The sequence below is a fragment of the Rhinopithecus roxellana genome, chromosome 11 (assembly GCF_007565055.1).
Source record: "Rhinopithecus roxellana isolate Shanxi Qingling chromosome 11, ASM756505v1, whole genome shotgun sequence".
Classification (NCBI taxonomy): Eukaryota; Metazoa; Chordata; class Mammalia; order Primates; family Cercopithecidae; genus Rhinopithecus; species Rhinopithecus roxellana.
Genome location: NC_044559.1, coordinates 98,652,299 through 98,670,980, shown reverse-complemented (window position 1 = coordinate 98,670,980; position 18,682 = coordinate 98,652,299). Strand labels below are relative to the sequence as shown.

The 18,682-nt window shown below is 39.3% G+C and overlaps 1 protein-coding gene across 4 annotated transcripts in view; it reads left to right on the top strand.

The window, feature by feature from the left end:
* Positions 1 to 18,682, top strand: part of ANK3 (ankyrin 3) — a 707,809-nt gene that overhangs the window by 599,517 nt on the left and 89,610 nt on the right. The window lies entirely within an intron of this gene.

Here is an 18,682-nt window from a genome sequence, read left to right as displayed (position 1 = left end):
CTGAAGTTGCTGGTATTAACCTCATGAATGTTTTTGTCTGTTTGTTTTTGGAGACAGAGTCTCTGTCACCCAGGCTGGAGTGCAGTGCCGTGATCTCAGCTCACTGCAGTCTCTGCCTCCTGGGTTCAAGTGATTCTCATGTCTCAGCCTCCTAAGTGGCTGTGACTACAGGCCCACCACCACACCCAGCTAATTTTTGTATTTTTAGTAGAGACAGGCTTTCACCATGTTGGCCAGGCTGGTCTAGAACTCCTGACCTTAAGTGATACACCCGCCTCGGCCTCCAAAATTGCTGGGATTACAGGTGTGAACCACCGCACCCAGCCTGAATTTTGCTAAACAAACTGTGTATCTATGTTGGAATTTGTTAGAATTGTTTTTAATAAGTAAAGATGAGACTGGTCATTTTTTGTTCCCTTAGCTTCAAAGTTGCCTTTGATGGTGTCTAAAGATGTGATAGTATTTTGCTTTCTACCAGAATCTCTGCTATATGCATTTGGTGTTTGTGTAATTTTTTTCTTCCAATAATTGTGGTTGAATTGATAGTGGGTTACTATAAGAAGTTCCAGTAACACAGCTTTCCTGCATGTGGGCTCAGGATGGTCCCGGAATAATTAATACACAGATAATACCTGGCTTTAAGTATGCTTAGTAGTGATTTAATGATAGATGAAACTGTCTGGACAATAAAACATTTAAAGGTGACGTATAATATTTAAACAATGTAAATAACTGGTGAAATCATGCTGGGCTTTTTGACTCACTGCACAATGAAGGTGAATTGGAGCAGATGAATAAGTGGTAGTCACTTATCATAGCCAAGGTAGAGGTTAAGCAATAGGTAGACTTTTGGGACTCCCACATGTCTGCAGATGCTGATGTCTAGACATACACATGTGTGTTGTACTTCATAGGGACCTACAATAAATATTTTATTACTTTTTACTCTCTAGAACATTCTTAACAAGCAGGCCTTACAGAGGTGAATACAGTGGTTATTCAGTGTTTGGTCAGACAAAAAAAACTCTTTTAAAAATGATTATAGGCTGGGCATGATGAGTCATGCCTGTAATCCCTGCACTTTGGAAGGCCAAGGCGGGCAGATCACTTAAGGTCAGGAGTTCATAACCAGCCTGGCCAATGTGGTGAAATCCCGTCTCTACTAAAAATACAAAAATTAGCCAGATGTGGTGGCGGGCAACTGTAGTCTCAGCTACTCGGGAGGCTGAGGCAGTAGAATTGCTTGAACCTGGGAGGCAGAGGTTGCAGTGAGCCAAGATCACACCACTGCACTCCAGCCTGGGCAACAGAGCGAGACTCTGTCTCAAAAAAAAAAAAAAAAAAAAAATTACAGGTGCATGTATTAGTCTGTTCTCATGCTGCTAATAAAGACATACCAGAGACCAGGTAATTTATAAAGGAAAGAGGTTTCACTGACTCACAGTTTCACCTGGCTGGGGAGGCCTCACAATCATGGTGGAAGAGCAAGGGACATCTTACATGGTGGCAGGCAAGAAGAGAACTTGTGCAGGGTAACTCCCCCTTATAAAACTATCAGATCTTGTGAGACTTATTCAGTATCACAAGAACAGCATGGGAAAGACCTGCCCCTATGATTCAGTTACCTCCCGCCAGCTCCCTCCCACAACAGGTGAGAACTGTGGGAGCTACAATTCAAGATGAGATTTGGGTGGGGACACAGCCAAACCATTTCAGTGCAATAGCATGTCATGGGTTTTAAGTGGGTATTAGTACCCGAGAGAGCACTTGTCTCAAATAATGAAACTAAGCTCTTGGGTGTTGCCAGGAATTGGCTGAAATTTTCTGCTTGGTTGGCTATGGTCATTATCTTAGTCTGTAATCCTGCTCTTTTCATATTCCCAATTGAAATGAGATGGCAGTGGAGATATTGATAACACTTATAAGTATAAAAATGCCTGTTATTCTCTACACTCTAAGGAAACTTCACAAAACTTATAAAATCACAGATGAAAGGAGACTCCCCAGGTATCAATGACACTTTGCTCATGTAGAAAGCATGTGCCAGGGAATTTCTGATCAAACCTAATTGTGGCTTATATTTCTGCATATTAACTTGCCACGGGTCAAGGGCCTGAAATTGGAACCACCACCACCGTCACCATGACCTTACCATCATCGCTGTCACGTCCACCACCGCTACGACCACCACTATTACCACCATAGTTATAGTTACTCTACCACCCAACTTCTGCACATTAATGTTGAAGTAAAATGCAAGTGTTTGTGGTGCTACAAAATGGCTTCTGAGGGTTCTCATACCATTGCCTATTAACTATTACCAAGACCTACTTACTGAGGTAGACTGGAGGGGCAGCATTTACTCAGAACTAAGGATTTGTGAACAGAAGTAGAAGACAGAGAATTTTTGAGATGAAACTGATGTTCTTATAGTCAGTTGTTGCTTCCAACTCAAAAATACTTCTGTGGACATCGTGAACACGTCTATAGACCCATCAGAGGAAAGAAGAGCATAGGACATCTGAAAATCTTTCAAAATAAACTTTAAGTTGATAATGTAGAAACAGGAAGTTGCTGTCTTTAGTGAGCACAGAATACCCGCATAGGCATTCCCTGTGGAACCAGCGTGTCTAATGAGCATATAACACTATGCAGAGCCACGCAAATCCAGGATAAATTGGCAGATTTTGGAGGGGGAAATGAAAGTCGTAAAGACATTTTAGGGACTATTGGGGGCATTTGAAAATGTCTTGGAGATATCTGTGTGTGTAGGAAATCATTGATAATTTTCTTAGCAGTGATAATTTTAGCATTGGTAATTTTCTTAGCTTATCACTGCTACTTATTGAACCTTCTCAGAGAATATTGGGGTATGCATGCTGAAGTTTTCCAGAATTAAGCAGTCATTAATTCAACTATTTATTTCCAAATAGTTCAGCCAAAAAAAGCACATCTGGATATAGCAATGTTAATTGTTGAATCTAGGTAGAAGGTTAATTGTTGAATCTAAGTAGAAGGTACGTGGGTATTTTTTATACAGTTTTTCAACTTTTTTATTTGTGTGAACAATTTCAAAATAGTAACTTGGAGGAAGGAGGAAAAATCCTGAAAGAGGTCCATTAACTTTTGAAGTCTCTAGTTTCAAGACTAAAAAAGTTAATGAACCTCTATTATTATAGATAAATAAAATTATAGCTATAGAGGAGGAGGAAAAGGCTAATTCCTCAAAGAAGCTGGCAGACAGAAGTGTCTAGATACACTATGCAAGACTAATGGGAAACATTTACTTCAGAAGTACATTTAAACACTTGAGGATTAAATGACAAAAAATTATTAGTTTCTGTTTTTCATTTCTCTAATTTTGTATTTATAATATTCAAAGTATAGCTCTTCCACAGTAATAATTTTGTTGGAAAGCATGAAAGAAGTTTTCAGTTGTCATAGAATTCCCAAATCAATGACATATAGCTTGTTGTCAGATTTAAAACTACACTATCATTGCCCAGTTAAAGTTGCCTTGACAAGTAAAGGTGAAAAATGAGTAAAAGTGAACTCTCATACACTTCTCTTTTTCAATGAGTAGATCTCACTCATACAAAGTACAATTGCCTCTTTATTAGCCTAGTGATTAATCAGTTTGCATATTAACCACAGTTAAAGTGCAGTTGAGACCCAGGGTGATTAGTGTAGGCCTGCCACCTCTCCTTCTGGGGACCTGTGCTGGCTGAAGGCACATGTGGAGGCCAGAGCTGGGGGAGGGGAGTGGGAGCGGTGGAGCCATCCCCACCCCATGTTGAGCCTGAGTATTGATTAGTCCATAACCCACTTAATTCCCTCCTGGATAGTTGAGAGTAGACTCTTTTGTTACAGGTTATCATGAACTTCCTATTCTTTTACCTTCCCTTTACTTCAGAAGTGCATTTAAACATTTTCTATTAGAATTAAGTGACAAAAAATCATTAGTTTATGTCTTTCATTCCTCTAACTCTGTATTTATAAATTTCAAAATGTAGCCTTTCCACAGCAATAATTTCAGAAAACATGAAAGAAGTCTGTTAGCCAAAAATCACCTAAAGATATGTTATGGAAAATGCATATGTAAATGAAATCATGTCTTGGATTTGTCAAAAGATCTTTCTATTTAAAGCAATGACTCAATCTAGACCACTTATGAGCATCTCTTGGAGAAATTTGGTGTGTGGGGATATGTGTGTGGGGGGCGGGGTGTGTGTGAGAGAGTCTCGCTCTGTCCACTCAGGCTGAAGTACAGTGGCATGATCTCAGCTCACTGTAACCTCCGCCTCCTGGGTTCAAGTGATTCTTGTGCCTCAGCCTCCCTACTAGCTGGAATTACATGCGTGTGCCACCATGCCTGGCTAATTTTTGTATTTTTTAGCAGAGATGGAATTTTGCCATGTTGCCCAGGCTTATCTCCAACTCTGGACCTCAAGTGATCCGCCCACCTTGTCCTTCCAAAGTGCTGGGATTACAGGTGTGAGCCACCATGCCCTGCCACCTGGAGAACTTTTAAAAAGACGGTTGCTCAGTTCCTGATTTCTTTGGCCTGTGTAGAGTCTGGGCATGCAATTCTAAATGTACTCAAGATTGAAAGCCACTGATTCATAGTCAGTGTTCTTAAGTGGGGGTGCACACTGGAATTACCTGTGGCTCTTTTAAAAACAAGCTGCCTGCAGAATCAGATTTCCATGTCTGGGTTGTACCTTTAGTTAGTAACTACCGATTTAAGGCAACTCTCACTGGAAGCTTGGTGTGTATTGGTCAGTCAACATCTAATGTATTTGTTTTATAAGCTCAGATTTGTGTGTGTCAGATTGTCTGAGAGCAACATCTGTGCTTGGAAACATTCCTCTCCAAACAGGAGTTAATAAATAAAGAAAAGGGATGAGTCTAAACTGAAGCCTGATTGTCTGGGATGATTGTAATAGCATGGTGCTTTCATTTCTTCTGATGTAATTATTGAAAGCAACTGTCTGGTACAACTTAATGTATGTAAGACACATTACTGTGTGTGATCCACATCAGACAGTGTTCATTACATAAATGGAATGCTATTCACTAGATGCCTTCAGTGTCAGGAGATATAATGGTGGTAACACTTATAGTGGTGGTGAAAACAGCTAATTTTGAGCTCCTATTATGTGCCTGGAACTATTCTAAGTGATTTAGCAGTATTAAGTTGTTTACAGTTCACAATATTCCTATGAAATAATTTGTTAACCCCATTAAAATGATGAAGAGGTCAGGCGCGGTGGCTCACACCTGTAATCCCAGCACTTTGGGAGGCCAAGGTGGGTGGATCATTTGAGGTCAGGAGTTCGAGACCAGCCTGGCCAACATAGTGAAATCCTGTCTCTACTAAAAATACAAAATTTAGCTGAGTGGTAGTGGTGCATGCCTGCAATCCCAGCTACTCGGGAGGCTGAGGTAGGAGAACCTCTTGAACCTGGGAGGCGGAGGTTGCAGTGAGCCAAGATTGCACCACTGCACTCCAGTCTGGGCGAGATAGTGAGACCCTATCTCAAAAAAGAAAAGAAAATGAAGAAACTGAGGCACAGACAGCTTGAGTAACTCACCCCTGGGGCACAGCTTGTAAGTGGCAGAGTCACTGGCCATCTGGCTCCAGATTGCCTCATTTTATCCTGAACACTCTGCATCTGCATTGCTCAGTGAAAGAGAAAGGCCCGTGAGGAGTCCAGGTATTTTATAATCTGTCCTCTGGGATCTTGTACTTGCTAGTATTCTTGGTCGGGCCACAGCACCCCATCGTGATCTATTTTTTAGCATGAAACATTATATTTAGACAGTGTTCTTCATTACATTTATTTCTAATCCTAATAAAGTCTTTTATTTATTCAATGTGCTTTAAAATAAACTGACATAACGTATTCAGTAACAATTAGAAAGTATGAAGAACTGGCCGGGCACGGTGGCTCATGCCTGTAATTCCAGCACTTTGGGAGGCCAAGGTGGGCAGATCACATGGTCAGGAGATGGAGACCATCCTGGCTAATACGGTGAAACCCTGTCTCTACTAAAACTACAAAAAGTTAGCTGGGCGTCATGGCACGCGCCTGTAATCCCAGCTACTTGGGAGGCCAAGGCAGCAGAACCGCTTGAACCCAGTAGGTGAAGGTTGCAGTGAAATGAGATCGCACCACTGCACTCCAGCCTGGGAGACCGAGCGAGACTCTGTCTCAAAAAAAAGAACTAAAAATTATGGCATGGAAGGCATCATTACAGGAATGGAAATATATGACCTTCAGACAGATGAAAGGTAGAAGGCATGACATCAGTTTACAAATAGTTAGCAGGCTAACCAATTAATTTCTCTTCCTTTAAATGATCCTAGAATTAGTTCTAAGACCGAAAGTTATACATATACTGTAGGCAGAAACATTTAGTTCAGTATGACTTTTTATAGAGTCGTTCAAAGACGGGAGAAAAGCAGAAGTCACTTACCGATGTCGGTTGGTTTTCCCTGCGTACACCCATTTGGCTTTCCGCATATACCCATTTCCATGGCAGTGCCTGGATCTGGTGGCCAAATCCCTAACCCCTACCCATCTACCCATTTCTCAGTTAATGTTGTTTAGACAGGGCATAAGTCCCTCCTGTTCTGCAACACTGATACCCAAATCAGGCCGTTGAGAGCATTCGTATCTCCTGGATTATAGCAGTTACTTTAGGATGAAAAGTGAAATCTGAGCCCGTCTAGTGAGACTCAAATTTGAGACTTTGTCTAACCTTTTGGGAAAGAAAAACTCCACTGGGGTTCCTAAGCTATAAAGATGACATAAGCCCAAAGCTGCTGGGAGTAGAATGTGAAGACAAATGATTCCTACCATCGTTTGAGCTGGATTCAACCAACCTTGAAGTTAGCACCATTCAGATTTTCTTGCCATATAAACCAGCAATTTAATTTCAGTCTCCCCCATCCCTGGAAAGGGAGTATCTTAAACCAGTTCAATTTGGTTTTCTGTCATTACTAATGTGCTTGCTGTTGGTGGTAATGAAACCTGGTAGGAACAACCACATATCAATGGAAACATAAAAAGTCTAGCATCTTAAAGTGCCATTCAACCTTGAGATTCTATTATTTTATGCTTTCTCTCTAAAATTAAATAAATCCAATGTTAACAAAAGAAAAAGAAAATGAGGAACTATGATTTAAGAGAATGCTATAAACTTGGGTATTTCTTTTTACTTTTCTTTTCTTTTTTTTTTTTTTTTTTTTTTTTTTTTTTTGAGATAGAGCCTCACTCTGTCACCCAGGCTGGAGTGCAGTGGCGTGATCTCAGCTTACAGCAACCTCTGCCTCCCGGATTCAAGCAATTTTCATGCCTCAGCCTCCCCAGTAGCTGGGATTACAAGCACGCACCACCACACCTTGCTAATTTTTTTTGTATTTTTAGTAGAGATGGAGTTTTACCATGTTGACCAGGCTGGTCTCAAACTTATGGCCTCATGTGATCCGCCCACCTCTGCCTCCCAAAGTGCTGAGATAACAGATGTGAGCCACCACTCCTGGATAAACTTGGGTATTTCTAAACAAAAATTTTAGAAAGGAGCCCCTTGCTAATTGATCACTCTCAAATGAACACCTTCCATTTCCTTATAGTTCTGTTGACTTAGGGACAGTGTATCTATGAGAAGAGAGGACTAGGACAGCTGTTTGGCCCTGCTCTCTGTCTGAGTAGATTTCTTTCTTTTGAAGACTTCCTTTTCAGACCAGATTTGCCTACATGGTTTGTTCCTGAGGGGACTAGTGGCAAGCCTTCAATAGTGACTGGTGTAGAAGGCTTAACTAGACTATGATGTCAACAGTTGCACTGGCTGTTTGAATGCTGTTTGAATGGAGAACATTCTGTAAGTGATATTGGAGGCCTCATTATAGCCATCATGTACAGGAAGGCTGCTGTCACATCTTTCACCCCATAACTCTTCTCATTTATCTCACAGGCAAGGATCCTGATTCCTTTGGATTGGACTTGGTCTTTTTTGAGGCTAAGGATGATTTCATATGCATTTCGTCGTATAATGTGTAATGTACAATTTGATATGTTAGCAAGTAGTGTGAAAATTGGAGAGTTCTTCAGAAGAAACTACCTGCTTGTATTTTCAAGATCTAGGCATTTTCAATTATCTCAGTAATACGAAGGGAAAAGAATACCTAACCCAAAAGACTGCCTATGCTAACAGTCAGATTTTCCTCCTCTACCTCTCAACCCTATTCCACTCACACTCCCACCCCCATCTCCCACACCCATTGGCATATAAACCTTGCTATTTCTTTCATGTAAGCTAATTTCTAAAGGGGGGTGCTCAGAAATGTGCATGGTGGCAGAAGGTAGCCAGCCTCAGATTAAAGATTTGCTAGAGATAGTCCCCCTAGAAGATAAGCACATTTGACTGGTGACATTTAATATGCTGCTTTCTCTCTTCAAAATGCTTTGCCAGCATTACTCAGGTGATCCATTCAACACCTCTCAAAGACTGGTCAGCAAGATTACAGATTTTTTTTTTTTTTTTAAGGCAGAGAGGTTGGTATTCTGATTTCCTTAAGGTAGTGCAGTTAGTTTTGATATCTCAAACTGGGTGTTGACACACTCACCTTCCACCCTGACCTTGATTCACTTTCTTTGTTCAAGTTCATAACCAGATTGTCTTGAAATCAATCCACTTTGGAAATTTAATGTAGTTTCTTTATGTGCTATTCTCAAATAAAATAAGTCTTAAGAGTAATAGGAGTTGACTTCAAGAAAATAAATACTGTAAGGGAAAAAAGACCTGCTTTTTCTATTATAGTAGGACTTTAATTTTTATTTTATTTTACTACTTGTGTCAGGTTTCCTTTTATGGAATCCGTTTCGTAAAAGTGTTTCCATGTAGTTGTGCTGGATGTTTAAACCTGCTACTATCGATCTGGGTAGGAGTTTGCCATTTCACTCAATATCCACCGCACATCACAATAATTATAATACTTAATACGGTACCTGCCACAATATTTTATTAAATGCATCATCTCATTTCATGCTTTTGGCTACCTAATGGAATGGGTATTGTGATTACCACTTTACAGACAAGGAGGCTAGGGCTGTGAGGAGTGTTTAGCTTGTCCAGTTAAATAGCTTGTCCACAGCTATTAGGCGGTAGAGCTAAGAACGAACTGTAAATCTGATGGGTGCTTAAACTCATTCTCCTCCTGGCCACTACGCAATAGTGCCACTCTAACAAGCGAAGCATAGCAGATCTGAGTAAAATGGATTAGCCAGGGGAAGAATTGATGCATAGACAAGTATTTTGCAAAGCAAAAACACCGCTATTATTTTTGTTAATCCAGCAGGCAGCTCTGACTTCTCCCTGTGGTGTGAAAAGGATATGCTATCCTAAATATCTACATAGAGGGATGCAACATTATAGAAATATAAGAAATAAGTGATCTTCAATTATTAAAAATCTAGAGGTAGGCTGGGCACAGTGGCTCATGCCTATAATCCCAGCACTTTGGGAGGCCGAGGCGGGTAGATCACTTAAGCCATGAGTTTGAGACCTGCCTGGCTAGCATGGTGAAACCCCGTCTCTACTAAAAATACAAAAAATAAAATAAAATCACCTGGGCATGGTGGCACATGCCTGTAATCCCAGCTACTGGGGAGGCTGAGGCAGGAGAATCGCTTGAACCCAGGAGGCAGAGGTTGCAGTGAGCCAAGATAGATCACGCCACTGCATTTGAGCCTAGGCGACAGAGTGAGACTCTGCCTCAAAAAATAAAATAAATAAGTAAATAGCTAGGGTATGAGATTAGCATCATCTATGTTTTTGTTTTCATGGTAATTTAGAATTTTCAAGTCACTTTCACATTACTTGGGCCATTCCCTTCTCACAGTGAATCAGGGCAATTAATATTTTTTACCTGTCACTCTAATGCAGAAATGGAGGTTCAGTGAGTTTTCTGACTTGCCATTCACTGGGCTATGGAGTGACAGAGCCTGATTCAAACCCAAGTCATCTTATTCTTTGTGTGGGGAACTGACTCTCTCATAAGTTCCCCTGCCTTGGCCCTGTCCAAGTTGTGGCCATAGAGTGCAGTTATCCCTGATAGCCCTTTACTTTCTGTGGCTCCCAGTCTGATTGTATCATCCAACTGTTGCTAAACTAAATTGTATTTACAGTCTTCCAGAATTGTTGCACTGAGTGTTGCATGTGACCTGTTACTGGGAGATTTGTGGTTGCTGTTAACATTAGCCTGTCAAGGCTACCAGTTAATATGCAAGACCACCTTCCCCCATAGGTGGTAGAGCTGTTAAGATAAGGAAACTTGCAGAGTTAGTTCTGGTCCTTAACTCATGTCATCTAACACTGGAGGTTGACAGTCAGCAACCTAAAGAATTACTAATATTGGAGTTAATTGCATTTCCTTTTTTCTCTCTCTCTTGCAAACACTTTCTTGACCCTGCCTCTTTTCTTCCCTGCCTAGACAATTATTTCCAGACCTGGGCATTTGGGTGTGTCCTTGTTTGTAAGGCCAGTATGTACTTGTTCTCCTCTTTCCTCTGATGAATAGGACTAGTGAGAAACTATTTTTGGAAAGTATTAAGCTCTTGGAGACAGTGATATCATCATTAGTCAGGCTTTGGACTCTATTAAATAATGTGCATTTTCAGTTTAATAATCCTTGACATCACTTCCAAAATGAAAAGTGATATGCTTATTCATATTATCTTTGGCATGGGAATAAAAATTATTAAAAATTTAATGTGAATTTTTCTTTAACATAGCGTTCTATTAAAGCCACCCAGTGCTAGGTGTTAACTTTGTATTGCCTGGTTTTTGAAGTCTCTCTAAACCTCAGTCTCTTCATCTGTCAAATGGCTCCATTACTCCCAGGGCTAATAGGTTCTGACAACTCAAACAAAAAAATGAATGTATAGGGCTAAGTCAGTCCTTGGCCATTGAACTAATGCACAGTAAGTTGTGGTATTGCTGTTAACAAAGGAATGTAAATATTTTGAGTCAATAAATAAGACCTAGGCATTGATAATATGCATTCTTGAATGGCTTCCATTGGTGTGATAAAAACATCCTGTGTATATTACTACAGTGCCCCAGTGCTGGGACTGGAATATTTTTATTTTTGCTGTTTTCCCCCATAAATGATCAGATTATAACAAATGAGCTAATTAATATAAGTGAAAGTCCTTTGAGAAGTATGGAAGGCTTTACACATTTAAGGAGATGTTATTATAATTCCATGCCAACACCAGCACTGCATTAGTGCCAGACTTTGACGTATGTTTTCTTTTATCTCCATATCAACCATCCCCAATTTGAAAATGCAGAAACGAAGGCTGAGAAAAGTTGAGTAATCTGCTAATGATCACAAAACCAGCAGGTGATGCTGGGGCATCTCTGAAGGAGCTTTCAATAAGTAAAGATAAAGAAAGGTCAATGGCAAAATATCTCCTTTATTCCTGATGGAGGCCGGGCGAGGACTAGCTTAGTGTCTGAGCCATGTGGGCCTGCTAACTGGACCCCTGAGATAGGCACACTCCCCTACCTGTTGACTGTGGTGCTGGCCCAGGCCAGGCACACTCTTTGCAGAAGTAGGCTTTGGAGAGAAGAGGAGGCTGCTCACTCTCTGTGTCCATAGATTGAAAACTGGATCTGAGCAGAACCTTCCCAGCTACCTTTCCCAAATCTGTCACTCAGATACATCGCTTTAATTTCCAGGGCTAAAGTGAATATAAAGGGTCAGGGAGAGGCCCACAGTTACACAACTGAGTTGTCTTTTCAAACTGGAAAAATCGGGAATGGGAAAGAAGTGTTTCCATTAACAAGAGGCAAAGGCAATTTCCAAGTCTAAGTCTGTGACTCAACTTCAAAGCCAAGCTTTTCCATTAAGCCCAGGCAACACCCCTCCTTGCTGAGGAAACTTAAAAGTCGGGTCAAGTTCGTCTTTAACCATCATCATATGTGGTATCCTGTTTATTATTTTTATTTTAAATTTTTGTAAATACATAGTAGGTATATATATTTATGGGTGACATGAGATGTTTTTATACAGGCATGCAGTGCATAATCACATCAGAGTAAATGGGGTATCCATCACCTCAAGCATTTGTCCTTTGTGCTACAAACAATCCAATTATGTACTTTTAGTTATTTTACAGTATACAATTAAATTTCTTTTGACTATAATCACTCTGTTGCACTACCAAATACTAGGGTCTTATACTTTTTTTTTTTTTTTTTAAAGAAAGGGTCTGGCTCTGTCACCCAGACTGGAGTGCAGTGGCACTACCTTGGCTCACTGCAACCTCTGCCTCCCAGCTCAAGCCATCCTCCCTCCTTAGCCTTCCAGGTAGCTGGGACTACAGGCACACACCACCACGCTTGGCTCTTTTTTGTAATTTTTATAGAGATGGGATTTTGCCATGTTGCCCAGGCTGGTCTTAAACTCCTGAGCTCAAGTCGTCCGCCCACCTTGGCCTCCCAAAGTGCTGGGATTACAGACATGAGCCGTGCACCCTGCCTTTATTCATTCCTTCTGTTTTGTTTGTTTGTTTGTTTGTTTGTACGTTTTAACCATTCCCACTACCCTCCACTCCCCGCACTCCCTTACTACCCTTCGTAGCCTCTGGTAACAATCTTTCTACTTTCTATCTCTGTGAACTCAATTATTTTAATTTTTAGCTTTTACAAAGAAGTGAGAACATGAGAAATTTGTCTTTCTGTGCCCAGCTTATGCTAACATAATTACCTCCAGTTCCATCCATATTGTTGCAAATGACAGCCTCTCATTCTTTTTTATGGCTGAACAGTACTCCATTGTGTATACATACTGCATTGTGTATGTATTTTCTATTTCTATTCGTCTGTGGATGGACACTTAGGTTGCTTCCAAATCTTGGCTGTTGTGAATAGTGCTGCAATAAGTATGGGAGTGCAGATGTCTCTTTGATATACTTCTTTTCTTTTGGGTATATACCTAGCAGTGGGCTTGCTGGATAGCATGGTAGCTCTATTTTCAGTTTTTCGAGGAACCTCCAGACTGCTCTCTGTGGTGGTTGCATTCTCAGCAACAGTGTAAGAGGGTTCTCTTTTCTCCAAATCCTGGTTAGAATTTGTTATTGCCTAACTTCTGGATAAAAGCTATTTTAACTAGGGTGAGATTATATCTCATGGTTTTGATTTAAATTTCTCTGATGAGCAGTGATGTTGAGGACTTTTTCACATACCTGTTTGCCATTTGTATGTCTTCTTTTGAGAAATGTCTATTCAGGTCTTTTGCCCATTATTATTAGATTTGTTTTTTCCTAGAGAGTTGTTTGAGCTCCTTATATATTCTGGTTATTAATCCCTTGTCAGATGGATAGTTTGTCAATACGTTCTCCCATTCTGTGGATTGTCTCTTCAATTTGCTGATTGTTTCTTTTGCTGTGCAGAAGCTTTTCAGCTTGATGTGATCCCATTTGTCTATTTTTGCTTTGGTTGTCTGTGCTTGTGGGGTATTACTGAAGAGATTTTTGTACAGTTCAATGTCCTGGAGAGTTTCCTTAATGTGTGTGTGTTTTTTTAAAATAGTTTCATAGTTTGAGGTCTTAGATTTAAGTCTTTAATTCATTTTGATTTGATTTTTGAATATGGCGAGAGATAGGGGCCTAGTTTCATTCTTTTACATATGGCTATCTAATTTTCCCAGCATCATTTATTGAAGAGACTATTATTCTTCCAATGTACATTCTTAGCACCTTTGTCAAAAATCAGTTCACTGTAGATGTATGGATTTATATCTGAGTTCTATATTCTGTTCCACTGATCTATGTGTCTGATTTTTCCCCAGCACCATGCTGTTTTGGTGACTATATCTCTGTAGTATAATTTAAAGTCAGATAATGTGATTCTTCCAGTTTTGTTCTTTTCACTTAGGATAGCTTTGGCTGTTCTGAGTCTTTTGTAGTTCCACATACATTTTAGGATTTTTTAAAAATTTCTGTGAAGAATATCATTATTTTGATAGAGATTGCATTGAATCCATAGATTGCTTTGGGCAGTATGAACATACTGTCAAATATTTAACAATATTGATTCTCCCAATCCATGAACATGGAATATCTGTTAATCACTTTATTTCTTTTTATTTATTTATTTGTAATTTTTTTGAGATGAAGTCTCGCTCTGTTGCCCAGGCTAGAGTGGAATGGCCCGATCTCGGCTCACTGCAACTTCTGCATCCTGGGTTCGAGTGATTCTCCTGTCTCAGTCTCCCGAGTAGCTGGGATTACAGGTGCATGCCACCATACCTGTCTGATTTTCTTTTTGAATTTTTAGTAGAGATGGGGTTTCACCATATTGGACAGGTTGATCTTGAACTCCTGACCTGAAGTGATCCACCCGCCTCAGCCTCCCAAAGTGTTGGCATGAGCCACCACTGCGCCCGGCCCTGTTAATCATTTTAAATGTCTATTTGTTCAGTAATTAAATAGAGGCAAAGTTTTTTGCTAGTACTGTGGTGTGCTATGCACAGTAACATGTCAGAACAAACGTAAGTGAATAGTTGAAATTTTATATTTCGGTTTTAAGTAGATTCTAATCTGTAGGAGTAAGTCTTTACAGACAGGTAGCATGGAAATGAAATACTAATTCAGTATCTATATAAAACCATAGGTTCCATTGAATTGCTTCATTTTATAGTTAGATGGATGCTCCATAGGAAGAGTATTTTGTTTGCCTGTATTTAGGTTATTAAACTTGAGTTATGTCTGTTCATAAACCTGAGCAAACCTCTCTGAAAACACAAAACTCAGAAGAGAAAGTACTAAGGTACCTAAAAACATGTTTAAGTGTTACTATCTGGGACAAATATTGGGACATATAGCTCAAAATAATATAGCTCATTGTTTTGATCAGGTATGAGATTTGTTCGTGTTACAACAAAGCTTCAATGAGTGGCAGAGTTGCAAGAGTAGAGAAGTTAAGAAAGGACTCAGAGGGATGTGGAATCCATGTCCTGGCACACTCTGGCTTTGATAAATATTACATGATTGCAGTGATACCTTTTTGTGAGATATAATTCATTGTTTCAATAATTAATGACACCAGTGCGTGTTTCTAAGAGTACCAAAGGTAAATAATTTACTGTAATTACCAAAGAGGAATGATATTATTTATTTATGAGAACTGTTTTTAAAAAATTGAATCTTTGTGAAAAATAACCTTAGGCTCCCCAATATAGGAGCTGTAGCTTGCCCTCCACTCCACTCATGCCAAAAAAATTAAAGGAACGTCACTACTTTGTATTAAGTATTTTGCCCTACTCTGAAGGTCTGTTGGTTTGGTTCTCCAAAAGTCGGTATAAGTTGTTGTTAAATAAGGCCAGACTGAAACCAACACCTCATCTTTGGTTAACCCATATAGAATTTGAGAACTTTCCTAAATGGTTTATTGCCTTTGGCAGGTTAGAATCTTGGTTTCTTGGATTCTTATTAGAAGCTTAATTGCATACCCATTCACTAGATGTGTCCTTGCTCATTAAATGCAGATAAAGCTGTTCCTCATTAATTTTTGCATTTTCCTAGGACGTGGGTGAGATAGTGACTTGCATATAATTGCTCTACAAATTTATTTTTCAATTTGACTTCAGGGCTATTTTTTTAAAATCTGTGTAATTCAGAGTAAGTTTTTAAATTTAGATTTTATTATTACCAAAGTTTTGCAATTAAATAAAAAGCTGTATCATTCTACAAGACATACTTGTTAGGAAGAAACATAATCCCCATATACACCTTCAGTCCCCAATTTCTCCTTTCCAGAGACAAGTGCTTGGAATAATTTTTGATGACTCTTATGATGTGCTTGCATATCTCTAAATATTACATGTATATTGTTCTTGTTGATTTTTCTCCATTTCAGGAATGATTTATTGACTTCCCCAAATGAAAGCTGAAGCTTTAATTTTTTCCCACACTTTTCCTCCCCAACCATGCACACTTTGTATCCTCTCATTTCCCCAAACAGTTGTAATTTATTTTGCTTATAGCTGTATTTGATGCTTATCTTGTTACACCTATGTAAATGTTACATATGTGGTTTATATTGTGATTGCTTGCTTGCTTGCTTGCTTGCTTGCTTGCTTTCTTTCTTTCTTTCTTTCTTTCTTTCTTTCTTTCTTTCTTTCTTTCTTTCTTTTTCTTTCTTTTTTTTTTTTTGAGATGGAGTCTTGCTTTGTCACCCAGGCTGGAGTGCAGTGGCACAATCTCAGCTCACTGCAACCTCCACCTCCCAGGTTCAGGCAATTCTCCTGCCTCAGATTCCCAAGTAACTGGGATTACAGGTGCATGCCACCACTCCCAGCTAATTTTTTGTATTTTTAGTAGAGAAGGGTTTCACCATGTTGGCCAGACTGGTCTCAAACTCCTGACCTCAAGTGATCTACCCACCTCAGCCTCCCAAAGTGCTGGGATTACAGTCATGAGCCACCGCACCCGACCTGATTGCTTTTTCTTTCCAGCACAATATTTTATTTTCCCTGGGGTTTTTTCACTTGCTTGATGTCCTCTGTGCATATCAATAGTCCAACCCCAAAACTCTCCCCAAGGTGTACATATCTCTCAATATGTTCACATTCATTAGGTGATCTATCTGTCTTGTCTACTTACCTCATCTTGCTTAGAGCTTGCTTACTTATCATATTCCTTGTAGGTCCACTGCACGCAGATGTGCTCTTGGGGTCTTCCTTCATCATAACCATGAAAATTCCCTTTGATTTCTCTTGTGTTGGAGTCCATGACCTCCTTTTTCTTGGGTTAGTCCTTCATTTTGGTGGAGTACATCTTCCGGTAGTTTCCTCAGAGAGTACATGAGAAAAACGTTTTTTAAGGTTTTATATATCTGAAAATATCTGTCTAGTTCATACTTGTTTTTAGTTTAGCTGGTTATAGAATTCTGACTTGAAGTCATTTCCTGTCAGAATGTTGAAGGAATTGCTCCATTGCCTTTTACCTTCATGTTTTGCTGTTAAAAGTCTGATACAGTCACTCCATCTGTGACCATTTTTTCTCTCCATGTTTATAGGCTCTGTCTTTGTCTCCACATTCGGAAATGTTACAATGATGTACCATAATGGGTTCTGTATTCACAGTGCTGGTCACTCACTGGGTCATTTGACTCTGGCAAACTTTGTCTTCAGCTCTGGAAAAGTTTCTTAAATTGTTTCTTTAATTTATTTTCCTTTGTTCACAATTTTTTTTTTCTTTCTAGAACTTCTTTTTTTTAGACTGAGGAGGAGGATTTGAACCTCCTGAACTTATCTTTTGCTTTCTTGTATTTCTTCTCCTGTTTTCTAGAGTTAAAAATTTCTCTATACTTTCTAGGGTTTTTTCAATATATTTGTTACTTTCTAAGAGTTATTTTTCCCTGAATGTTTCTTTCTTTTTTTTTTTTTTAATAAGTAGTCTATTGTTTCATGGGTGTAAAAATATCTCATCTCTCTCTAGATATTAATGGATGATTTTAAGTTTTCTTCTCCCTGAAAAGCCTGTTTCCTCCAATTTGCTTTCCTTCTGTTTGCTTGTTTGTTTTGTTTTCATACTAGATGCTTTTCTCAACTGTCTAGTGACTGACAACTGTCTACTCATTAATAAGCTCATTGGAAGCTCTCCATATCTTGTAGAGGTTGTTGTCCGTGATTTCCACTGAAGTAATAAGCCTGAACATTTCACTGGGAAATTCCAGTGGGCAGGTCAGAATCCTCAGAGACTTCCCATTTTTCTGCCTAGAACTCTGTCCCTAACTGTGTCTGGGAGACCAGTAAAGGAAGGCTGGGAGTCTGAATATTCAGTATACAATCCCCATTTTCAGTATGGTGCCTTTAGCCTTCTAGTCTCCTGCCTTTAGTCTTCTGCTAGGGTTGGTGGTAGTGATGGCAGGGGATCATTATTTGACAACCGAGGGGATTATGAAAGTCAAATCACTTTTTAAAGATGATTCTAGCCAATCCTGTTTCTCTGCTGATGTGTTTTCTCTTATTCTCTCTGTCCTTTCTGTGTGCGTATTTTTAAATATGTGACTGTCATTTTACTGAGGTTTCAGTAGGAAGCAGACTGGGGGGGAACTGTAGGCTAAAACCTTTTATCAGATTTGGTGCATTCTTAGCCATTATCTTTCCAGATACAGCTTCTACTTTATTCTCTTCTTCTCTTCTATTTCTAAGGGTCCAGTTTACACTTATGTTAAAATCTCTCAGTGTTCCACGTCTTATACTGTTTTCTAATTTTTTTTAACCTATCCTTCATTTTGTATATTTTTCCATTTAGGGCTCTAACTTAACCCTGTTTTATATTGTGTCTATGTCAAGAACCGACATTGTATTTAGCACTGAACCAATGCCCATTTGATTCCTTCTTATGTATATTCTAGTGTTCTATCCCTTTTAATTTATTTTCTCTATCTTTCCCTGTGTTTTTGTAAACATACTAATCATAGTTATTATAAAGCACTTATTAGCTTACCTCAGAATCTGGATGGCCTAGGAGTCTATTTATAGTGTCTATCTAGCTTGGTTTGGTTTTATTTCATTTTTCTGTTTTTATCCATCCACTCTGACCATGCTTGGCAATTTTTCACTTTATGCTAGACATGGTGTATAAAAAATTGTGGACAC